Consider the following 26,881-nt stretch of genomic DNA (forward strand, 5'->3'; position numbering starts at 1 on the left):
AGGAAGCAGAGGGAGAGGAGGAAGCAGAGGGAGAGGAGGGAGAGGAGGGAGCAGAGGGAGAGGAGGAAGCAGAGGGAGAGGAGGAAGCAGAGGGAGAGGAGGGAGAGGAGGGAGCAGAGGGAGAGGAGGGAGAGGAGGGAGCAGAGGGAGAGGGGAGGGGGAAGAAGACACCTGAGAGGTGAGTACACGGTTCCGTGGAGTGTGTCTGCCCCAAGTCCCACCATTCACCCTGTACCACACAGCCTGGGTCTAAAGTGGCAGGGGTTTTGGAGTTGTTTTTAAAAGTGGTAGGAACTTAAATCAAGAGCTTGTAATGGATTACAACAAGAACATGTGCGGGGTTGACCATCTTGACCACTTAGTACAGACCAGGCCCGACAGACCAGGCCCGACAGACCAGGCCAGACAGACCAGGCCCGACAGACCAGGCCCGACAGACCAGGCCCGACAGACCAGGCCCGACAGACCAGGCCCGACAGACCAGGCCCGACAGACCAGGCCCGACAGACCAGGCCAGACAGACCAGGCCAGACAGACCAGGCCGGCCAGACCAGGCCGGCCAGACAGACCAGGCCAGACAGACAGACCAGGCCAGACAGACCAGGCCAGACAGACAGACCAGGCCAGACAGACAGACCAGGCCAGACAGACAGACCAGGCCAGACAGACAGACCAGGCCAGACAGACCAGGCCAGACAGACCAGGCCCGACAGACCAGGCCCGACAGACCAGGCCAGACAGACAGACCAGGCCAGACAGACAGACCAGGCCAGACAGACAGACCAGGCCAGACAGACCAGGCCAGACAGACAGACCAGGCCCGACAGACCAGGCCCGACAGACCAGGCCAGACAGACCAGGCCAGACAGACCAGGCCAGACAGACCAGGCCAGACAGACCAGGCCAGACAGACAGACCAGGCCAGACAGACCAGGCCAGACAGACAGACAGACCAGGCCCGACAGACCAGGCCCGACAGACCAGACAGACAGACCAGGCCCGACAGACAGACCAGGCCCGACAGACCAGGCCAGACAGACAGACCAGGCCAGACAGACAGACCAGGCCAGACAGACAGACCAGGCCAGACAGACAGACCAGGCCAGACAGACAGACCAGGCCAGACAGACCAGACCAGGCCAGACAGACCAGGCCAGACAGACCAGGCCAGACAGACCAGGCCAGACAGACCAGGCCAGACAGACAGACCAGGCCAGACAGACCAGGCCAGACCAGGCCAGACAGACCAGGCCAGACCAGACAGACCAGGCCAGACAGACAGACCAGGCCAGACAGACAGACCAGGCCAGACAGACAGACCAGGCCCGACAGACCAGGCCCGACAGACCAGGCCAGACAGACCAGACAGACAGACCAGGCCCGACAGACAGACCAGGCCCGACAGACAGACCAGGCCAGACAGACCAGGCCAGACAGACAGACCAGGCCAGACAGACCAGGCCAGACAGACCAGGCCAGACAGACAGACCAGACCAGGCCAGACAGACCAGGCCAGACAGACCAGGCCAGACAGACCAGGCCAGACAGACCAGGCCAGACAGGCCAGACAGACAGACCAGGCCCGACAGACAGACCAGGCCCGACAGACAGACCAGGCCCGACAGACAGACCAGGCCCGACAGACAGACCAGGCCCGACAGACAGACCAGGCCCGACAGACAGACCAGGCCCGACAGACAGACCAGGCCCGACAGACAGACCAGGCCCGACAGACAGACCAGGCCCGACAGACAGACCAGGCCCGACAGACAGACCAGGCCCGACAGACAGACCAGGCCCGACAGACAGACCAGGCCCGACAGACAGACCAGGCCCGACAGACAGACCAGGCCCGACAGACCAGGCCAGACAGACCAGGCCCGACAGACCAGGCCCGACAGACCAGGCCAGACAGACCAGGCCCGACAGACCAGGCCAGACAGACCAGGCCCGACAGACCAGGCCCGACAGACCAGGCCAGACAGACCAGGCCCGACAGACCAGGCCAGACAGACCAGGCCAGACAGACCAGGCCAGACAGACCAGGCCAGACAGACCAGGCCCGACAGACCAGGCCCGACAGACCAGGCCCGACAGACCAGGCCCGACAGACCAGGCCAGACAGACCAGGCGCGACAGACCAGGCCAGACAGACAGACCAGACCAGGCCAGACAGACCAGGCCCGACAGACCAGGCCCGACAGACCAGGCCCGACAGACCAGGCCCGACAGACCAGGCCAGACAGACCAGGCCAGACAGACCAGGCCAGACAGACCAGGCCAGACAGACCAGGCCCTTGTGCATTAACTTTGTGACATGGCTACAGTGACAGGAAGAGAGGAGCCAAGAATGTGGCACCAGGGCGCGAGGACCGAGTTGGAAGTCATTTGAAAGCAGGTGAAGTTTGAAGGGTGCAAGAGCGGATGTGTGGTGTGCATCCGGAGTGGATGCAGGGCAAAGAGTGGGAGATGTGTGGAAACCTCCTTTGGATGCGTACAGTACATTACTGGGGCTAAGCTGCCTTGCCATCCAGGACCTCTACGCCAGGCGGTGTCAGAGGAAGGCCCAAATAAATTGTCTAAGACCCCAGCCACCCCAGCCATAGGCTGTTCTCTCTACTACCACATGGCAAGCGGTACCGGAGTGCCAAGTCTAGGACAAAAAGGCTTCTCAACAGTTTTTACCCCCAAGCCATAAGACTCCTGAACAGGTAATCAAATATCTACCTGGATTATTTGCATTGTGTCCCCCCAACCCCTCTTCTACGCTGCTGCTACTCTCTGTTTATCATATATGCATAGTCACTTTAACTATACATTCATGTACATACTACCTCAATCAGCCTGACTAACCGGTGTCTGTATGTAGCCTTGCTACTGTATATAGCCTGTCTACTGTATATAGCCTCTCCTGTATATAGCCTCTCCTGTATATAGCCTCTCTCTCTACTGTATATAGCCTCTCTCTCTACTGTATATAGCCTCTCTCTCTACTGTATATAGCCTCTCTCTCTACTGTATATAGCCTCTCTCTCTACTGTATATAGCCTCTCTCTCTACTGTATATAGCCTCTCTACTGTATATAGCCTCTCTACTGTATATAGCCTCTCTACTGTATATAGCCTCTCTACTGTATATAGCCTCTCTACTGTATATAGCCTCTCTACTGTATATAGCCTCTCTACTGTATATAGCCTCTCTACTGTATACAGCCTCTCTACTGTATACAGCCTCTACTGTATATAACCTCTACTGTATATAACCTCTCTACTGTATATAACCCCCGTGCCTCTACTGTATATAACCTCTCTACTGTATATAACCTCTCTACTGTATATAACCTCTCTACTGTATATAACCTGTCTTTTTACTGTTGTTTTATTTCTTTACCTACCTATTGTTCACCTAATACCTTTTTTGCACTATTGGTTAGAGCCTGTAAGTAAGCATTTCACTGTGAGGTCTACTACACCTGTTGTATTCAGCATTTCACTGTGAGGTCTACTACACCTGTTGTATTCAGCATTTCACTGTGAGGTCTACTACACCTGTTGTATTCAGCATTTCACTGTGAGGTCTACTACACCTGTTGTATTCAGCATTTCACTGTGAGGTCTACTACACCTGTTGTATTCAGCATTTCACTGTGAGGTCTACTACACCTGTTGTATTCAGCATTTCACTGTGAGGTCTACTACACCTGTTGTATTCAGCATTTCACTGTGAGGTCTACTACACCTGTTGTATTCAGCATTTCACTGTGAGGTCTACTACACCTGTTGTATTCAGCATTTCACTGTGAGGTCTACTACACCTGTTGTATTCAGCATTTCACTGTATGGTCTACTACACCTGTTGTATTCAGCATTTCACTGTGAGGTCTACTACACCTGTTGTATTCAGCATTTCACTGTGAGGTCTACTACACCTGTTGTATTCAGCATTTCACTGTGAGGTCTACTACACCTGTTGTATTCAGCATTTCACTGTGAGGTCTACTACACCTGTTGTATTCAGCGCACGTGACAAATAAACTTTGATTTCATACACAGCAAAATAGTAGAAATTGTTGCGTTTGTATTTTTGATCAGAATAATAAACACAATGTACCAGTAATGCTTTCCTGGCAAAACAAAAATCGGTTCTGTGCAAGATCCCAGAACACTGAGGTTGTGGCAAATGTTCTCACAAGACAAAAACTGTCCAGTCATGCTGATGATTATAGATGGGTTACCTGACAACGTCACCAAAACAAAATGTGCACGCTTCCACTGGGCAGAAGTTAGCGTGTTGTCGTGATTCTGGATGGCCAAACTGCTAGCAAGAACGACAAGAAATTCACTAGCTAAGCAACAACTGTAACGATGTTTTTGAGAGAGACAATTGCTGATTGTGCACACTTATTTATGTCGTTGTCAATAAACATTGGGGACGAAAAAATAGGTTGTCATGTTGTCAACAATGTAAGCCAACCCAGTCTGTTTCGCCCCATAGATGCGCAAGCGTCGGTTTTGTTGCTAAACAACCAACCCATCTATACAATATTTGTATAAAAACATTCACCTGACGTTGCAAGAACATTCCCAAAACACATTTTGACTGTTCTTTTAAAGGGTTGTGGGAACAGTCTGGTGGGAACATTGTGGAGACAAAACGACATGTTATTAAAACATTCACCTGATGTTACAGGAACGTTCCCAGAACACATTTGTTATGTTCTATAAGAGTTCCTAAAACCTTTAAGGTTGTGGGAACATTGTGGGCATATGACAGGAGATGGGTTCCTAAAAAGACAAAAACTGTCCAGTTGTGCTGACATTCAGTTTGTATCAGGATACACAAAACACTCCTTTGATGTTGCAAAAATGTTGGCAGCCTTTCAGAGTTCTTTAAAAAAGTTCCCTGAACAGTTAATTAGGTTGTGGGAAAAGTGTGAGTACTGTCGAGACTCGACTTTCATTGATCTGAAGACAGTTAATTATATGAACAAACAATGTTAGTTATTCGCTCTTGAAGATGCTTCTTTGAAGATAGGCTTGCCAGTCGTGTCGACGGTTCCCCCAGTGGGTTGATGGGAGTAGCGTAATACGATGGTCTGAGCAGAGTAACAGGATGGGCCTACTTAAATTTGCTTTCGAAGATACTTTACTTAGGACAGCTAATCAGCCATACCAGTGATAGTCCGGGAGGTGACTATCTTCTCCACCTCGTGTTGAGATTCAAACCATTTTAAACGGGCAGCTGCTGTTTCAGGCTTTTCTGGTATAATGTGTTTTCTTCTTAACCCATAATTTATACCTTTTGGACAGAAGGGGCGGTTCCTGCAGGCTAACGCGCTGTCTGACCTCACTTCGGGGCGGTGACTTCTCAAGGTGCAAAGTTATGGAAAACAATTCTCATAGCTTTTCACATCACATCCCTCTCTAAACAAAAATATTCATATTTTTCATATTACATGCACAACGCATAGTATGGAAACTTCATATGTGACTCGATTCAGTAAACTATTATGTCGCAAGTCACGACTTCACACGAGAGTTGTTTCAACGTAAAAAATAAGTTCTCAAAATACAATTTGGCAGAAATACCTTCTCGAACGTGTGAACTTTCATGTGCCTTAATATCAAACTAGTATGCCATCTGTAAATACATTTTAATTACGAGCCTAGTTGGTTTAGCCACAGAAAAAGTGAGCAACCTTCACGCTAGCCATGATTGGCTGAGATAATGAGTGGGCTGGACATGCCGAGAGATGAGTTTGGATTGGTCAGCCATATAGCACGCGTCTTGTCTATTGGAGTTGGTCAGTGTGTCGAACACAGCTTTTTTTAAATTCATGTATCGCGTAGTAACTGTATAAATCTAATGTGAAGTTAAAGTGTACTGTTAGCTAGCTTATGTTAGCTGGCTGGGTCACTAGCTAACATTGTGTATGATCTTTTTCTTCGTATATCAGACACATTTGCTTGACTAGGTATAGCCATATAACTGGTTGGTTAGCTACCTGCAGATTCACGCAGGGTAGTAACATCATGAGTTGTGATTACGGTCCATTGTTTAGCTAGCTAACTACATGTCTTAACAAAAAAGACCCCACTATGCAAGTATCCATTTCAATAGAATGTCACTGCAACCGTTGATAGACATACTAGCTGGTTAATTCGCTCTGGCTATCTACTCCGATTTCAGACCACGGGTAAGATAGTCTAGCTAGCTGCATTTTGAGATATTACGCGTTTCAAATTTTGACAAAGCATTTTCATTTAAGGTTAAAACCTCATGGATAGGGGGCAGTATTTTCACGTCCGGATGAAAAGCGTGCCCTGAGTAAACTGCCTGCTATTCAGGCCCAGAAGCTAGGATATGCATATTATTAGTAGATTTGGATAGAAATGTCAGTGTGTTTTCTAAAACTGTTTGAATGGTGTCTGTGAGTATAACAGAACTCATATGGCAGGCAAAAACCTGAGAAAAATCCAACCAGGAAGTGAGAGTTCATCTTCATTCCTAAAGAGAAAGGAATTGTCTGGTTGGAATTTTATTGAAGATTTATGATAAAAACATCATAAAGATTGATTCTACAAACTGTAGTATGACTTTTCGTCTGGACTTTGTAAGCGATCGCCTTGCATTTGGAATAGTGAACCTAACGCGCGAACAAAATGGAGGCATTTGGACATAAAGATTAACTTTATCGAACAAAACGAACATTTACTGTGGAACTGGGATTCCTGGGAGTGCATTCCGATGAAGATCATCAAAGGTAAGTGTATATTTATAACGCTTTGTCAGGCTTCTGTTGACTGCACAACATGGCGGGTACCTATATAGCTTCTTTTGGCTTCTGAGCGCTGTACTCAGATTAGTGCAAAGTGTGCTTTCGCCGTGAAGCTTTTTTGAAATCTGACACAGCGGTTGCATTATGGAGAAGTGTATCTTTAATTCTGTGCATAACACTTGTATATTTTATCAAAGTTTATGATAAGTATTTCTGTAAATTGATGTGGCTCTCTGCAAAATCACCGGAGGTTTTGGAGGCAAGAACATTACTGAACATAACGCGCCAATGTAAACTGAGATTTTTGGATATAAATATGAACTTTATCGAACAAAACATACATGTATTGTGTAACATGAAGTCCTATGAGTGCCATCTGATGAAGATCAAAGGTTAGTGATTCATTTTAGCTGTATTTCTGGTTTTTGTGACGCCTCTCCTTGCTTGGAAAATGGCTGTGTGGTTTTTCTTGTCTAGGTGCTGTCCTAACAATCTAATGCTATGCTTTCGCCATAAAGCCTTTTTGAAATCAGACACTGTGGTTGGATTAATGAGAATCTTATCATCTTTAAAATGGTGTATAATACTTGTGTGTTTGAGGAATTTGAATTATGAGATTTTTGCTGTTTTGAATTTCGACCCCTGCACTTTCACTGGCTGTTGTCAAATCGATCCCGCTAAAGGGATTTGATCCGTAAGAAGTTAGTGTACTGTTAGCTAGCTAGCTAACGTTAGCTGGCTGGCTCGCTAACTAACATTACGTCATGCGTTGGGATTCATTGTTTACCTAGCTAGCTACATTTCTTAACAAAAGACTCTTGTCTTATTGTGCCAGAGCGCAGAATAACTGATGAATATTTGAATGCTCAACACCCGCTGAATATGTCCATGTCAGTAAACGTCGTCAACAAAGCGTAATTCAATTGTTGCCAGCAGCACTTAGTCACCAACGCTCTGGATAACATGAAAACAGCATAACCAGCTCTGCTAGGGGGAGTAAAATGGTTAGAGTGGGGTGTTCTCTCATTATGTGTCTGGAAGTAGCTAGCCAACGTTAGCCAGTTAGCTTGGGTGCTTGACTGTCGTTGTGAGGTCAGAGCTTTTGGATCAAACCTACTTATTGGCCAGAACGTCCAGTGTGAGCTCTGAACGCGAAACGCTCTGCATTTACAAACGGACAAACTGACAGCACAGTTGCAGTCACCAACACTCTGGATAACATAACAGCCTAGCCAGCTCTGCTAGGGCGAGTACTGTTCAGTGAGCTGCTCTCTCTCTCTTAGATGTCTGAAGTATCTGGCAAGTTAGTACAGAACGCTCGGATCAACACTTAAAGCGATGGGTGGGGCTAAGGCTTAAGAGGGTGTGAACAATGTTGAATGGGTGTAGACAAAGAAGGGCTCTCCAATATTAGTACCAAAACATTGATCAACTTTCAAAGCAGAATTACTTTCTCATTGTTTCCTCAAATGCATTATATGTTATACCATTTTGTAGCTCTGAGTTTCTACTTTTATCCAATGTAAAAAGCAGAAATTCAAATGTTGCTACATAAGACCGAATCCAGGTGGTGAGTCACATATATGTAGTGGGTATACTTTCCAAGTTACAGCATTTCCTTTATAACATTTTTTAATGACATCACAAAATAACCAAACAAAAATACGCGTTCTATAGATCGCCTGACCATTCCCCACATTCTATGTCAGAAATATAGTTATACTAGTTGCTTTTGAACATGTTAGGGTTTCAGCGGGAAAAAAGGTCTGTTGTCACAAAGCACATTCCTTTGGTGAATCTGGAGAGCATAGGCCTGGATCTTCTCCTTGATTTACAACAGGACGTGAGTTGTTAATCCCCACTAGTCATTTCCTTCCCCTCTCTGATTGAAGTCATTCATTGCATATCTGCATACCTATTTGGACTCGAGGACAGTCATGGAGTTACATTACAAGAGATAGGTTCCCAAAACACAAAATATACTCAGTTGTGATGACATTCATACAGTGTTTAGTTAGGTTGCACAGGACATTCCCTTAATGTTGTAAGAATGTTGACAGAACAGCTGGACTAAATTCTTTAAAAGGTTCCAAGAACATTTAATTAAAGCCGCATTATGCAGAAACCGCACTGCCATTTCCTGGTTGCTAAAATTCAAATCGTTTGTGACAAAACAAGCACGTATAGTGTAGAGCAGTGGTCACCAACAGGTCGATTGGTCGATCTTCAAGGCATTCCTAGTTGATCACCAAACATTTCCATAGAAAAGCCAGAGATAACGGCTGGCGCTCATTTAAAACAAATAAATTGTGTTGTGCTGTTGGCGGTAGCTGCACACCGGGAAAGTGTTACCATTTTGAACTTTTTTTAATTTGTCTGAAAAGACTAACTCCACCTACCTGGCTAAATCGAGAAGGCACCTACTGCGCTGGCCAATCGGGTAGCTCAAATCACCATGCCTACAGCTTCCACTAAAGTTTGATACTAGCCTACATGAGATTTCATCACTTTTAAAAACCAGAGAGCGACTATCAAAAGAATACAGCAAAGAACTGCTGTTTTTATTAGTGAGTTTAAGTTTTAACCTGTTATGGCTAGGGGGCAGTATTTTCACGGCTGGATAAAAAACCGTACCCGATTTAATCTGGTTACCACTCCTACCCAGTAACTAGAATATGCATATACTTATTACATATGGACAGAAAACACCCTAAAGTTTCTAAAACTGTTTGAATGGTGTCTGTGAGTATAACAGAACTCATTTGGCAGGCAAAAACCTGACAAGGTTTCAGGCAGGAAGTTGCCTGTCTGACAAGGTGTCGTTCTTCTTGTCTCTGTTTATTGAAGAGTGAGGATCTTAGCTGTCCCGTGACACTTCCTACGGCTGCCATAGGGTCTCAGAAGGCGGTAAAAAGCTGAATCGTGGCTTTGCAGGCTCTGGCTGAAAAAAAGTAGCGCGTTTGGGTAGTGGCTGGTTACAGTACTGTGAGACTCAGGCTCGTGCCCGCGTCGACCGAAAGCTTTGTTTACTTTCCTCTGTTTAGCTAAAAGGAGATTCCCGGTCGGAATATTATCGCTTTTTTACGAGAAAAATGGCATAAAAATTGATTTTAAACAGCAGTTGACATGCTTCGAAGTACGGTAATGGAATATTTAGATTGTTTTTGTCACGAATTGCGCGCGACCCTGATTTACCATTTCAGATAGTGTCTGGGACGCACGAACAAAACGCCGCTATTCGGATATAACGATGGATTATTTTGGACCAAACCAACATTTGCTATTGAAGTAGCAGGCCTGGGAGTGCATTCTGACGAAGACAACAAAAGGTAATCAAACTTTTATAATAGTAAACCTAATATTGGTGAGTGCTAAACTTGCCGGGTGTCTAAATAGCTAGCCCGTGATGCCTGGGCTATGTACTTAGAATATTGCAAAATGTGCTTTCACCAAAAAGCTATTTTAAAATCGGACCTATCGAGTGCATAGAGGAGTTCTGTATCTATAATTCTTAAAATAATTATGCTTTTTGTGAACGTTTATCGTGAGTAATTTAGTAAATTCTTAGTGAATTCGCCGGAAGTTTGCGGGGGGTATGCTAGTTCTGAACGTCACATGCTAATGTAAAAAGCTGGTTTTTGATAGAAATATGAACTTGATTGAACAAAACATGCATGTATTGTATAACATAATGTCCTAGGTGTGTCATCTGATGAAGATCAAAGGTTAGTGCTACATTTAGCTGTCTTCTGGGTTTTTGTGACATTATATGCTAGCTTGAAAAATGGGTGTCTGATTATTTCTGGCTGGGTACTCTGCTGACATAATCTAATGTTTTGCTTTCGTTGTAAAGCCTTTTTGAAATCGGACAGTGTGGTTAGATAAAGGAGAGTCTTATCTTTAAAATGCTGTGAAATAGTCATATGTTTGAAAAATTGAAGTTTTTGTATTTTTGAGGAATTTGTAATTCGCGCCACGCCTATCATTGGATATTGGAGCAGGTGTTCCGCTAGCGGAACGTCTAGATGTAAGAGGTTAAATCAGCAGTGTAAACACTTTTAATTCAACACTATTAGCCTACAAAACAAACACACACAGGACAATGACCCGGGCAGTGTAAGGGCTATTTGACCAAGACGAAGAGTGGTGGAGTGCTGCATCAGATGACCTGGCCTCCACAATCACCCGACCTCAACCCAATTGAGATGGTTTGGGATGAGTTGGACCACAGAGTGAAGGAAAAACAGTCAACAAGTGCTCAGCATATGTGGGAACTCCTTCAAGACTGATGGAAAAGCATTCCAGGTGAAGCTGGTTGAGAGAATGTCAAGCGTGTGCAAAGCTGTCATCAAGGCAAAGGGTAGCTACTTTGAAGAATCAAAAATATATTTTATAACACTTTCTTTGGCTAGTACATGATTCTATGTGTTATTACATCGTTTTGATGTCTTCACTATTATTCTACAATGTAGAAAATAGTAAAAAATTAAGAAAAACCCTTGAATGAGTAGGTGTCCAAACTTTTGACTGGTACTGTGTGTGTGTCTATATAACAAAAAATATATATATATATCTGGAGCGGGGCTCGAACCGGCCTTCACGCCTCACATGGCGAGCACTCTACCTGCTGACCCAGTGAGCCGTATGGCCAGCGGAGGGAGCAGAGGGGCGTGATGATTCCCAGAATCCATCCTCCACGTACGTACCCGCCCAGGGACCAGCTGGGGACAAATTATCGGCCCGGCAGCTGGGGCTCATTAGCACCTTCTTAGAATCAGGTGCACTAGATTGGGGTTGGATCAAAAACCTACAGGACGGTTGCTCTCCAAGAACAGGGTTGGAATGGAGAGCCCTGATGTAAGGAATTGGCTGCCATTTGGGACACAGACAGAATTTTGGTTTGATCCCAAAACGGAGAAAGAGCCAGCCAAGAATCGAGCATAGCATAGAAATCTGCTCTCCTCTCTTCTGCTACAGACCATATCTGTATTAAGTTGTCTCTCTTTTCGTCAGAAACAGGAGCACTGCAAATTGTAATGTGAATTGTAAGCAGTAAGGACTGAATTGTAAGCAGTAAGGACTGAATTGTAAGCAGTAAGGACTGAATTGTAAGCAGTAAGGACTGAATTGTAAGCAGTAAGGACTGAATTGTAATGTGAATTGTAAGCAGTAAGGTTTGAATTATTTTTTTTATTTCACCTTTATTTAACCAGGTAGGCTAGTTGAGAACAAGTTCTCATTTACAACTGCGACCTGGCCAAGATAAAGCAAAACAGTGCGACACAAACAGAGTTACACATGGAATAAATAAACATACAGTCAATAATACAATAGAGAAAGTCTATATACAGTGTGTGCAAATGAGGTAGGATAAGGGAGGTAAGGCAATAAATAGGCCATTGTGGCAAAATTATTACAGTATGGCAAATTAAACACCGGGGTGAAAGATGTGGAGAAGATGAGTGTGCAAGTAGCAGTACTGGGGTGCAAAGGAGCAAAACAAATCACAATATGGTGATGAGGAAGTTGGATGGTCTATTTACAGATGGGCTATGTACAGGTACAGTGATCGGTGAGCTGCTCTGACAGCTGGTGCTTATAGTTAGTGAGGGAGATATGAGTCTCCAGCTTCAGTGATTTTTGCAGTTCGTTCCAGTCATTGGCAGCAGAACACTGGAAGGAAACGCGGATGAAGGAGGAATTGGTTTGGGGGTGACCAGTGACATATACCTGCTGGAGCGCGTGCTATGGGTGGGTGTTGCTATGGTGACCAGTGAGCTGAGATAAGGCGGGGCTTTACCTAGCAACAACTTATAAATGACCTGGAGCCAGTGGGTTTGGCGACGAGTATGAAGCGAGGGCCAGCCAACGAGAGCATACAGGTCGCAGTGGTGGGTTGTGTATGGGGCTTTGGTGACAAAACGGATGGCACTGTGATAGACTGCATCCAGTTTGCTGAGTAGAGTGTTGGAGGCTATTTTGTAAATGACATCGCCGAAGTCAAGGATCGGTAGGATAGTCAGTTTTACAAGGGTATGTTTGGCAGCATGAGTGAAGGAGGCTTTGTTGGGAAATAGGAAGCCGATTCTAGATTTAATTTTGGATTGGAGATGCTTAATGTGAGGCTGGAAGGAGAGTTTACAGTCTAACCAGACACCTAGGTATTTGTAGTTGTCCACAAGCCAGAACAGTCCAGAGTAGTGATGCTAGTCGGGCGGGCGGGTGCGGGCAGCGATCGGTTGAAGAGCATGCATTTAGTTTTACTAGCATTTAAGAGCAGTTGGATGCCACGGAAGGAGAGTTGTATGGCATTGAAGCTCGTCTGGAGGGTAGTTAACACAGTGTCCAAAGAAAGGCCAGATGTATACAGAATGGTGTCGTCTGCGTAGAGGTGGATCACAGAATCACCAGCAGCAAGAGCGACATCATTGATATACAGAGAAAAGAGTCGGCCTGAGAATTGAACCCTGTGGTACCCCCATAGAGACTGCCAGAGGTCCGGACAACATGCCCTCCGATTTCACACACTGAACTCTGTCTGAGAAGTAGTTGGTGAACCAGGTGAGGTAGTCATTTGAGAAACCAAGGTTGTTGAGTCTGCCGATAAGAATGTGGTGATTGACAGAGTCGAAAGCCTTGGCCAGGTCGATGAATACAGCGGCACAGTAATGTCTCTTATCGATGGAGGTTATGATGTCGTTTAGGACCTTGAGCGTGGCTGAGATGCACCCATGACCAGCTCTGAAACCAGATTGCATAGCGGAGAAGGTACGGTGGGATTCAAAATGGTTGGTAATCTGTTTGTTAACTTGGCTTTCGAAGACCTTAGAAAGGCAGGTTAGGATAGATATAGGTCTGTAGCAGTTTGGGTCTAGAGTGTCTCCCCTTTGAAGAGGGGGATGACCACGGCAGCTTCCAATCTTTGGGAATCTCAGACGATACGAAAGAGAGGTTGACCAGGCTAGTAACAGGGGTTGCAACAATTTCGGCGGATACTTTTAGGAAGAGATGGTCCAGATTGTCTGGCCCGGCTGTTTGTAGGGGTCCAGATTTTGCAGCTCTTTCAGAACATCAGCTATCTGGATTTGGGAGAAGGAGAAATGGGGGAGGCTTGGGCAAGTTGCAGTGAGGGGTGCAGTGCTGTTGACCGGGGTAGGGGTAGCCAGGTGGAAAGCATGGCCAGCCATAGAAAAATGCTTATTTGAAATTCTCAATTATCGCAAATTTATTGGTGGTGACAGTGTTTCCTAGCCTCAGAGCAGTGGGCAGCTGGGAGGAGGTGCTCTTATTCTCCATGGACTTTACAGTGTCCCAGAACCTTTTGGAGTTTGTGCTACGGGATGCAAATTTCTATTTGAAAAAGCTAGCCTTAGCTTTCCTAACTGGCTGTGTATATTTGGTTCCTCACGTCCCATTGTAAGCAGTGTTCTGTCTCTTTCACACATTTCCTCTCCTCCTCGTGTCAAACACCCAGACAGCAGGAACTCTCCACAGTAATCTGTTACTATGGCAACTGCAGTCTGTCAGGAGTGACACTTGGCCCCTGATGGCATCAAACCATATTGTGAAATTAAATAGAGGTTTTAATGCACATATATATATCATAGCACTAGGCTATAGATCAGTCAGTATAATGGTAGTTCATTTCATAAACCCTGCATCTAAAGCAGTTGCAGTGATCGCTAACTCCGCCCATTCGGGGCTCTACGGTGACATTCCGTAACTCCGCCCATTCGGGGCTCTACGGTGACATTCCGTAACTCCGCCCATTCGGGGCTCTACGGTGACATTCCGTAACTCCGCCCATTCGGGGCTCTACGGTGACATTCCGTAACTCCGCCCATTCGGGGCTCTACGGTGACATTCCGTAACTCCGCCCATTCGGGGCTCTACGGTGACATTCCGTAACTCCGCCCATTCGGGGCTCTACGGTGACATTCCGTAACTCCGCCCATTCGGGGCTCTACGGTGACATTCCGTAACTCCGCCCATTCGGGGCTCTACGGTGACATTCCGTAACTCCGCCCATTCGGGGCTCTACGGTGACATTCCGTAACGCCGCCCATTCGGGGCTCTACGGTGACATTCCGTAACTCCGCCCATTCGGGGCTCTACGGTGACATTCCGTAACTCCGCCCATTCGGGGCTCTACGGTGACATTCCGTAACTCCGCCCATTCAGGGCTCTACATTAAAGTTTAACATTTAGGAATACAATGACAAATATTTTAGGTAATAAGGAATAAGAATTGCCTGCAATTACAAAATATACTTAACAAAAATATAAACACAACATGTAAAGTGTTGATCCCATGTTTCATCAGCTGAAATAAAAGATCCCAGAAATGTTCCATGTGGACAAAAAGCTAATTTCTCTAAAATGTTGTGCACAAATTAGTTTACATCCTGTTAGTGAGCATTTCTCCTTTGCCAAGATAATCCATCCACCTGACAGGTGTGGCATATCAAGAAGCTGATTAAACGGCATGATCATTACACAGGTGCACCTTGTGCTGGCAACAATAAAAGGCCACTCTAAAATGTGCAGTTCTGCCCATAACACAATGCCATAGATGTCTGAAAATTGAGGGAGTGTGCAATTGGCATGCTGACTGCAGGAATGTCCACGAGGGCTATTGCCAGAGATTTTAATGTTAATTTCTCTACCATAAGCCACAATTTGCCTCATGCAGTGCGACATCTCCTTCGCATAGAGTTGATCAGGCTGTTGATTGTGGCCTGTTATTTGTTGTCCCACTTCAATGGCTGTGTGAAGTTCCTGGATTTTGGCGGGAACTGGAACTCACTGTCGTACACATCAATCCAGAGCATCCCAAACATGCTCAATGGGTGACATGTCTGAGTATACAGGCCATGGAAGAACTGGGACATTTTCAGCTTCCAGGAATTGTGTACAGATCCTTGGGACATGGGGCCTGGCATTATCCAGTCATGTGAAATCCATAGATTAGGGCCTAATGAATTTATTTAAATTGACCGATTTCCTTATATGAACTGTAACTCAGTAAAATCATTGAAATTGTTGCATGTGGCATTGAGATATAGCCTATATTGGGCCTATATTAGTCTTGCGTAGCCATACCTCGAGATCACGATGTCGTCACGTCTCCATGGAGATCTGGAGAATTAGCTAAAACGGCTAGAAGGGTCCGCTGGCTTCTAGCAGCTACATTTTTATTGGATGTTACATTTCAAGAACCCTCCCCCCACACGCCCGTAGAAGCTATGTGCTGTTCATCACGGTTTTCAGACCAGGTAGGACACTTTCTGCATTTGATTGGTGTGACGTGTTGCGAGGATTCACACCTCGGCGTGGAGAAGGTGGAAAGTTTTAAGTTCCTCGGCGTACACATCACGGACAAACTGAAATGGTCCACCCACACAGACAGCCTCAGGAGGCTGGTGAAATTTGGCTTGTCACGTAAAACACTAAACAAACTTTTACAGATGCACAATCGAGAGCATCCTGTCGGGCTGTATCACCGCCTGGTATGACAACTGCACCGCCTGCAACCGCAGGGCTCTCCAGAGGGTAGTGAGGTCTGCACAACGCATCACCGGGGGCAAACTACCTGCCCTCCAGGACACCTACACCACCCGATGTCACAGGAAGGCCAAAAAGATCATCAAGGACAACAACCACCCGAGCCACTGCCTGTTCACCCCGCTATCATCCAGAAGGAGAGGTCAGTACAGGTGCATCAAAGCTGGGACCGAGAGACTGAAAAACAGCTTCTATCTCCAGGCCATCAGACTGTTAAAACAGCCATCACTAACACAGAGAGGCTGCTGCCTACATATGGACTCGGAATCATTGGCCACTTTAATAAATGGAACACTAGTCACTTTAAATGTTTACATATCTTGTATTACTCATCTCATATGTATATACTGTATTTTAATACCAACTATTGCATCTTGCCTATGCTGCTCTGTCATTGCTCATCCATATATATTCTTATTCCATTCCTTTACTTAGATTTGTTTGTATTAGGTGGTTGTGGAATTGTTAGATATTGCTGCACTGTCAGAACTAGAAGCACAAGCATTTCACTACACTCGCAAAATCATCTTCTAACCATGTGTATGTGACCAATAAACGTTGATTTGGTCAGAGAAGCCTGGTTCTGAACGAGGCTCTCCCTTCTCTTCTTTCTGGGCCACCTACCTCCGACCCCATTTAGTCCACCGATCGATTGATTGGTCGATATTTGTCGACCCAACAGACTTTTTTTTTTTAAAGTCGAGTGGTTGCACATTTATTACATTCTTTTAATTACATCTGGGGATGTCCAATAGTTTTTCTGGTTTTCTTTAATGAGCTGTGGAGCTTCTCAGTCATTTTTTTCTTCACCTCAAACAGAAAGTAAACAAAGTCATTGAGAAGGACAATAGTTCCTCAATGTATTTGAGAAATATTTTCAGCTCTGTCCCTTTCGATAACCACGAGCTTCAATATAAAAAAGGGAAAAATGCCATCCTCTGATCCAATGTTACCGTCATAAAATACCGATTTACTTCTTATCCCTAGCGCAAATACAAGTCTGTCCGGAGCTCACTGCCGTTGGAAACGGGGGGCCCGGAACAGTTCATAAGCTTCTGGCCAGACCTAGTTGATACAAATGTTTCAAGTTCTTTGCAGACGGGATAGATAACAGTTTAATTTAAATTAGAATAACATCTTCGTATCTCAAAATATAGGCGATTTTGTTAAAACACACAGGGTGTGTCTGGTCAATTTTTAAACATTGTATTTTTTTCCAAATCGATTAATTTGAAAGAACAGCCCACTCTAGGACATCTCTAGCGCCCCCTACTGAAGCTATGGGACAGTGAAGAAATCAGTACAACATAGGCCCCCAAAACAGACTACCAGAGAAAGATCATTGGACACATGACTGAGACAAAGTTTTTTTTTTTTTTTACTGAGTGGAGTGAGATAAAAACATCAGGCTGGCCCTTCACCCCTGACCTCACCTCACTCTTCCAGAGTTCAGATGTCCACCGGGTGAAAAAGCTGGGTGTCCGTGATGTCACTCATCTGTCGCTCGCTCAGTCACCTAGAAAATGAGAGAACGATCAGTCAGGTTGGTTGGTATTGAGAGGATCTATGGTGTAACTGGACGCCAGTTATGGTCTAGTAAAGCTAGTTAACGTTCTGGTCTAGTAAAGCTAGTTAACGTTCTGGTCTAGTAAAGCTAGTTAACGTTCTGGTCTAGTAAAGCTAGTTAACAATGTTAACAGGAAGTATTCCAAAAGCATGGAAATCTGTATCTGTGCTGCCACTCCATCAGGGTGGAGATACAAATTAACTTCCCAACTATCGCCCCATTTCAAGACTACCTTCTTTAGCTAAGATTCTTGAATCCTCGGTTAATGTACAACTTTGTTCCTTTATCTGATAATTGTAATTCTTAATATAAACCAATCAGGGTTTAGGCCTGGGCATAGTACTACCATAGCAACCACGCTAGTTGTTAATGATCTTGTCAATGCCTTGGATGCTAAAAAGAGCTGTGCTGCCTTGTTCATTGACCTGTCAAAGGCGTTCAATACTATTGATCATTTTGTTTTGCTGAAGAAATGATCAAGAGTTGGCCTGGGTTAAACAGCCTGTTTATGGTTTCAGAATTCTCTCAGTGACAGAACTCAGGCCACCTTGACAGATGGGGGTTAAATCTGAATTTCTTGAAATTCAAAAAAGGTGTTCCTCAGGGTTCGATTTTGGGTCCATTATTGTTCACTTTGTATATTAATGACAGGAAACACTGTTAATACTTGTAACATTCATCTCTATGCAGATGACAGGTTTGTATTCCTGTGCCGCCTCAGTGCAGCGGGCCATTCGTGAACTTCAGCATGACTTTGATTCAGTTCAGAAATCACTTACAGATCTTTTGTGTTAAATACAAGTTAAACCAAGCTCATGCTGTTCTCTTGGTCACGAAATGTTAACCCTGAAGACCTGCATATCTGTGCTATAAATGGATCCAAAATTGAACTTGTTTCCCAATGTAAGTACCTGGGTGTCTGGACTGATGACAAGTCGTCCTTCATAATGCATATAGAACATTGACTAAGAAGCTAAGATCCAAGATAGTTTTTTTATATATCGATATAAATCATGCCTCAGTATTACAAATATGAGAAAGACTGTTCAAACAACGTTTCTCCCTGTATTGGATTGCGGTGATATTGTTTACGTGCATGCGGAAACCCATTAATTAAAGTCTACCACTCAGCAACACGTTTTACCACAGGGGACTGTTTTAGGACTCATCATTGTAGTCTGTATACAATGTACCGGTACCCCCTGTATATAGCCTCCACACACCAGAGATCCCTTCGGTCTCCACAGATTTGGGAAAATCTGCATTTTTTTTTTTACCCTAAATTGTGGACCAGTCTGCAGAGTTCACTGCAGTTAGATGTGCTGGTGACACTCAGGAAGTTTACATTATTGATTGAGGACCTCTATGTAGTTGAATGGGATTGCTTTTATTAAATATGTTTATTTTTGTTTATTGTGCTGAACTACATTGTTTTATACACATGTATGTTGTTATTGTAATGTGTACAGGGCTCTCTTGTAAGAGATTTTTAATCTCAATATGACTCCTTGTTTAAATAAAAAATACCCACAAACCCCTTTGCTGTTATAACAGCCTCCACACTTCTGGGAAGGCTTTCCACTAGATGTTGGAACATTGCTGCTATAACAGCCTCCACTCTTCTGGGAAGGCTTTCCACTAGATGTTGGAACATTGCTGCTATAACAGCCTCCACTCTTCTGGGAAGGCTTTCCACTAGATGTTAGAACATTGCTGCTATAACAGCCTCCACTCTTCTGGGAAGGCTTTCCACTAGATGTTGGAACATTGCTGCAGGGACTTGCTACCATTCAACCACAAGAGCATTAGTGAGGTCGGGTACTGATGTTGGGCGATTAGTCCTGGATCACAGTCGGCGTTCCAATTCATCCCAAAGGTGTTTGATGGGGTTGAGGCCAGGGCTCTGTGCAGGCCAGTCAAGTTCTTCCTCACCGACCTCAAGCCATTTCTGTATGAAAGAGGGAATCGTCATGCTGAAACAGGAAAGGGCCTTTCCCAAACTGCTTTGGCAACAGCTAATGGGGATCCATAATAAATACAAACTGTTGCCACAAAGTTGGAAGCACAGAATCATCTAGAACGTCAATGTATGCTGTAGCGTTAAGGTTTCCCTTCAATGGAACTAAAGGACCTAGCCCTTAACCATGAAAAACATCCCCAGACCATTATTCCTCCACCAAACTTTACAGTTGGCAGTACGCAGTCAGGCAGGTAACGTTATCCTGGCATCCACTAAACCCAGATTATTCTGTCGGACTGCCAGATGGTGAAGCGTGATTCATCACCCCAGAGAACACATTTCCACTGCTCCAGAGTCCAATGGCGGCGAGCTTTACACCACTCCAGCTGACGCTTGGCATTGCACATGGTGATCTTAGGCTTGTGTGCGGCTGCTCGGCCATGGAAACCCATTTCATGAAGCTCCTGATGAACAGTTCATGTGCTGACGTTGCTTCCAGAGGCAGTTTGTAATTTGGTAGTGAGTGATGCAACCGAGGACAGACGATGTTTACTCACTACGTGCTTCAGCGGTCCAGTTCTGTGAGCTTGTGTGGCCTACCACTTCGCGGCTGAGCCGTTGTTGCTCCTAGACGTTTCCACTTCACAATAACAGCACTTACATTTGACCGGGGCAGCTTTAGCAGGGCAGAAAATTGATGAATTGGCTTGTTGGAATGGTAGCATCCTATGATGGTGCCAAGTTGAAAAATCACTGACCTCTTCAGTAAGGCCATTCTACTGCCAATGTTTTCTAGATTGCTTGGCTGTGTACTCAATTTCATACACCTGTCAGCAAACGGGTGTGGCTGAAATAGCCACTCATTTTTTCCGTGTGTCCACATGCTTTGTATACATAGTGTAGGTGGACTCAACCCTCCTTCAGTCACAACAGACCCAGACTCCCTCTGCTGCAACAGGCAGGATAACAGGACATAACAGGACATAACAGGAGGGGGAAAGCAGGGTGATTGTAACTGCTGTGTGTAGTGTACTGTCTATGTAGCGGCGTGGAGTGGGCTGGAAGTACAATTGAAAATATAGGCTATATATATATATATATATATATATATATATATATATATATATTTGTTGTTGGCCTGATATATTGTTCGCTGCAGAGAGTAGACTCCTACAGAAACTAAAGTCTCTCACAGTCAGTGACGTCACAAACAGATTCACTCAGCCTTGAGCAGCATGTGGACAGACTAGTCCTTTCCCGTTCTACCGGACAGAGAACATGCTAAATCAAATACGAACCGTCACAGGCGCCGAATATAACAGGTGTAGACTTTACTAAGAAATGCTGAATTAAAGAGCCCTTTCCCAACAATACCGAGTACGGGGGGAAACAGTATAACAATTACGAGGCTATATACAAGCGTACCGGTACTGAGTCCATGTGCAGGGGAATAATGAGGTAATCTGTACATGTAGGTAGGGCTGTGAACTGAGTCCATGTGCAGGGGAATAATGAGGTAATCTGTACATGTAGGTAGGGCTGTGAACTGAGTCCATGTGCAGGGGAATAATGAGGTAATCTGTACATGTAGGTAGGGCTGTGAAGGTGGTGGATGATGACCATGATGAAAATAAAATGACCATCAAACCCGTTTAAATAGGCCTTTTTAATTTAATAAAATGATTTTCATGTAGATCAACTTGATCTAAATAGCAGGACCGTTTACTAATAGTTATAAGCAGTTGTTTTGCTAACTTAGTCTACATCTCCTCCCAACTGTCGTTCGACGCTCGAGAAGCTAATTCGCTAGATGTGAGGGGGCGTAGAAGTGCTAGCCTATAGGCCAGGGATTATTAAACATTTATCCTTAAATAAATTCTGTGTTTTCCTGGGACCGAAGCTTATGAAAGCAGGCAATAGTTTATCTCCCTCATCAATCTACAAGGTACATCCCTCTCCTGCCGTCCCTCCCTCCCTCTCCTGCCGTCCCTCCCTCCCTCCCCTGCCGTCCCTCCCTCCCTCCCCTGCCGTCCCTCCCTCCAGATTACACATAGTACATTTTAATTTAATCCATTTTAGAATAAGGCCGTAACGTAACAAAATTTGGGAAAAGTCATGGGGTCTGAATACTTTCCGAATGTACTTCAAACACTAATACTCACAGTGGTGTAAAGTACTTAAGTACAAATACTTTAAAAACTAAAGTAGTTTTTGGGATATCTGTACTTTACGATTATTATTTTGGACAGTCTTTACTTAACTAAATTCCTAAAGAAAATAATGTACTTTTTACTCCATACATTTATCCAGACACCCAGACGTACTTGTTACATTTTGAATGTTTAGCAGGAAAATGGTCCAATTAACACACTTATCAAGAGAACATCCCTGGTCATCCCTACTGCCTCTGATCTGGAGGACTCACTAAACAGAGAACATCCCTGGTCGTCCCTACTGCCTCTGATCTGGAGGACTCACTAAACAGAGAACATCCCTGGTCATCCCTACTGCCTCTGATCTGGAGGACTCACTAAACAGAGAACATCCCTGGTCATCCCTACTGCCTCTGATCTGGAGGACTCACTAAACAGAGAACATCCCTGGTCATCCCTACTGCCTCTGATCTGGAGGACTCACTAAACAGAGAACATCCCTGGTCATCCCTACTGCCTCTGATCTGGAGGACTCACTAAACAGAGAACATCCCTGGTCATCCCTACTGCCTCTGATCTGGAGGACTCACTAAACAGAGAACATCCCTGGTCATCCCTACTGCCTCTGATCTGGAGGACTCACTAAACAGAGAACATCCCTGGTCATCCCTACTGCCTCTGATCTGGAGGACTCACTAAACACAAATGCTTCATTTGTAAATGATGTCTGAGTGTGAGCGTGCCCCGAGCTATCTGTAAACAAACAAAAAACAAGAAATTGTGGTTTATTTAATATAATACATTTGAAATTATTTATACTTTTGATACTTAAGTATATTTGAAACCAAATCTTACTCAAGTACTGTTTTACTGGATGGCATTCCCTTGAGTCATTTTCTATTAAGGTATCGTGACTTTTACTCAAGTATGACAATTGTACACTTTTTCCACCACTGCCTACTCATACATTACTGCTGCAGTGCTGGTTGTAGCGCTGAGTGGAAATAGGAAGAACGTGCATTTTATGTCTTATAAAAGTGTAGAATACAAAGTGTTAATAACTAAGAACTTAAACATGAACTCACTCAACAAAACAGCAGCACTTTGCTGTATTTCACTGACAATCTCTCCCCAGTCATGGTTTTAAACCAATCAACTTCTCTGTAGCTTTTTTTCATGCCCGCTAGGTTACTGCAGACACGGTCATCTGAGCCATCCCATTGAACATCATTAAGGCCTACCGCTGGCCAATCGCATGCTTCTCACTGTGGGCTGATATTTCTACGGGTCATTCTCGGGGCTACAGCTCGCAGCTTAGAGGGAACAATGCCATGGACATATCTATGTTATATGATATATACAGTAAATAGCAAAGGGATATAGGAGACTTTATTAAGTTATTTAGACACCTTTTGTAAAATAGTAAACAAGCTGTTCGTTCGTCAATCAAAGGACATTAAATAGCCAATGTGCCCGACTCCGTGGCTGGCTACAGGCCTACAAAACACACAAAATAAGAATACATTAATGTGCCAACAAAACAATAAGGAAGTGGATTTCAACTCGTTACCACTCACAGGGACATGTAAATCACTCACAGGGACATGTAAATCACTCACATGGACATGTAAAATCACTCACATGGACATGTAAAATCAATCACATGGACATACAAAATCACTCACATGGACATGCAAAATCACTCACATGTAAATCACTCACAGGAGATGAAGTGTCTCCCTCCTCCATGAAAATACATTTGACCGCAGCCAACCAATCTCTGCTCCACCAGTACTACACACAGAACCCGGTCCAACCAGTACTACAGACAGAACCCGGTCCAACCAGTACTACACACAGAACCTGGTCCAACCAGTACTACATACAGAACCTGGTCCAACCAGTACTACATACAGAACCTGGTCCAACCAGTGCCAGTACTACATACAGAACCTGGTCCAACCAGTACCAGTACTACATACAGAACCTGGTCCAACCAGTACTACATACAGAACCTGGTCCAACCAGTACTACATACAGAACCTGGTCCAACCAGTGCCAGTACTACATACAGAACCTGGTCCAACCAGTACTACATACAGAACCTGGTCCAACCAGTGCCAGTACTACATACAGAACCTGGTCCAACCAGTGCCAGTACTACATACAGAACCTGGTCCAACCAGTACTACATACAGAACCTGGTCCAACCAGTACCAGTACTACATACAGAACCTGGTCCAACCAGTACTACATACAGAACCTGGTCCAACCAGTGCCAGTACTACATACAGAACCTGGTCCAACCAGTACTACATACAGAACCTGGTCCAACCAGTACTACATACAGAACCTGGTCCAACCAGTACTACACACAGAACCTGGTCCAACCAGTACTACATACAGAACCTGGTCCAACCAGTACCAGTACTACATACAGAACCTGGTCCAACCAGTACCAGTACTACATACAGAACCCGGTCCAACCAGTACTACATACAGAACCTGGTCCAACCAGTACTACACACAGAACCTGGTCCAACCAGTACTACATACAGAACCTGGTCCAACCAGTACCAGTACTACATACAGATATTCCTTCCATGATGAACAGGAAGGAATTGGTTTCTGAGTCATTTTAAGCAGCAGAGAATGTAATTTAGAGATGAGATGAATAGACCAGTTTTGCCCCTAAGGGACTCCATATGCACACAAAGCAGAATGGAGTTGAAGTAAAAAGGAAGTTACATTGTTTCTGGAGGTGTTGAAATGCACAGAAATAGTAGCCTTCAGTGATATGAGATAGTATGAATGAGATAGAGGGATTCATACTGTCAGATCATTGATGAAAAGAGCCACCTAGGTGGAGAGCGTGGTTGTGTAGACCTCACAGTGAAATGCTGAATACAACAGGTGTAGTAGACCTCACAGTGAAATGCTGAACACAACAGGTGTAGTAGACCTCACAGTGAAATGCTGAACACAACAGGTGTAGTAGACCTCACAGTGAAATGCTGAACACAACAGGTGTAGTAGACCTCACAGTGAAATGCTGAACACAACAGGTGTAGTAGACCTCACAGTGAAATGCTGAACACAACAGGTGTAGTAGACCTCACAGTGAAATGCTGAACACAACAGGTGTAGTAGACCTCACAGTGAAATGCTGAACACAACAGGTGTAGTAGACCTCACAGTGAAATGCTGAACACAACAGGTGTAGTAGACCTCACAGTGAAATGCTGAACACAACAGGTGTAGTAGACCTCACAGTGAAATGCTGAACACAACAGGTGTAGTAGACCTCACAGTGAAATGCTGAACACAACAGGTGTAGTAGACCTCACAGTGAAATGCTGAACACAACAGGTGTAGTAGACCTCACAGTGAAATGCTGAACACAACAGGTGTAGTAGACCTCACAGTGAAATGCTGAACACAACAGGTGTAGTAGACCTCACAGTGAAATGCTGAACACAACAGGTGTAGTAGACCTCACAGTGAAATGCTGAACACAACAGGTGTAGTAGACCTCACAGTGAAATGCTGAACACAACAGGTGTAGTAGACCTCACAGTGAAATGCTGAACACAACAGGTGTAGTAGACCTCACAGTGAAATGCTGAACACAACAGGTGTAGTAGACCTCACAGTGAAATGCTGAACACAACAGGTGTAGTAGACCTCACAGTGAAATGCTGAACACAACAGGTGTAGTAGACCTCACAGTGAAATGCTGAACACAACAGGTGTAGTAGACCTCACAGTGAAATGCTGAATACAACAGGTGTAGTAGACCTCACAGTGAAATGCTGAATACAACAGGTGTAGTAGACCTCACAGTGAAATGCTGAATACAACAGGTGTAGTAGACCTCACAGTGAAATGCTGAATACAACAGGTGTAGTAGACCTCACAGTGAAGTGCTGAATACAACAGGTGTAGTAGACCTCACAGTGAAGTGCTGAATACAACAGGTGTAGTAGACCTCACAGTGAAATGCTGAATACAACAGGTGTAGTAGACCTCACAGTGAAATGCTGAATACAACAGGTGTAGTAGACCTCACAGTGAAATGCTGAATACAACAGGTGTAGTAGACCTCACAGTGAAATGCTGAATACAACAGGTGTAGTAGACCTCACAGTGAAATGCTGAATACAACAGGTGTAGTAGACCTCACAGTGAAATGCTGAATACAACAGGTGTAGTAGACCTCACAGTGAAATGCTGAATACAACAGGTGTAGTAGACCTCACAGTGAAATGCTGAATACAACAGGTGTAGTAGACCTCACAGTGAAATGCTGAATACAACAGGTGTAGTAGACCTCACAGTGAAATGCTGAATACAACAGGTGTAGTAGACCTCACAGTGAAATGCTGAATACAACAGGTGTAGTAGACCTCACAGTGAAATGCTGAATACAACAGGTGTAGTAGACCTCACAGTGAAATGCTGAATACAACAGGTGTAGTAGACCTCACAGTGAAATGCTGAATACAACAGGTGTAGTAGACCTCACAGTGAAATGCTGAATACAACAGGTGTAGTAGACCTCACAGTGAAATGCTGAATACAACAGGTGTAGTAGACCTCACAGTGAAATGCTGAATACAACAGGTGTAGTAGACCTCACAGTGAAATGCTGAATACAACAGGTGTAGTAGACCTCACAGTGAAATGCTGAATACAACAGGTGTAGTAGACCTCACAGTGAAATGCTGAATACAACAGGTGTAGTAGACCTCACAGTGAAATGCTGAATACAACAGGTGTAGTAGACCTCACAGTGAAATGCTGAATACAACAGGTGTAGTAGACCTCACAGTGAAATGCTGAATACAACAGGTGTAGT

General features: G+C 44.6%; 1 protein-coding gene across 2 annotated transcripts in view; it reads right to left on the reverse strand.

The window, feature by feature from the left end:
- The window catches only part of LOC106586949 (hyccin 2), a 153,458-nt gene that overhangs the window by 95,003 nt on the left and 31,574 nt on the right, over positions 1–26,881 (reverse strand). Inside the window, exon 2 of one of the 2 annotated variants that reach the window (XM_045707906.2) lies at positions 17,777–17,859. The exons of the other annotated variant lie outside the window; for it this stretch is intronic. The gene's annotated coding sequence lies outside the window, so the exon portion shown is untranslated. The remainder of the gene's footprint in view (positions 1–17,776; positions 17,860–26,881) is intronic. 2 annotated transcript variants of the gene reach the window in all.

This window comes from Salmo salar, chromosome 25 (assembly GCF_965601325.2).
Source record: "Salmo salar chromosome 25, fSalSal1, whole genome shotgun sequence".
In the NCBI taxonomy this organism is placed as follows: Eukaryota; Metazoa; Chordata; class Actinopteri; order Salmoniformes; family Salmonidae; genus Salmo; species Salmo salar.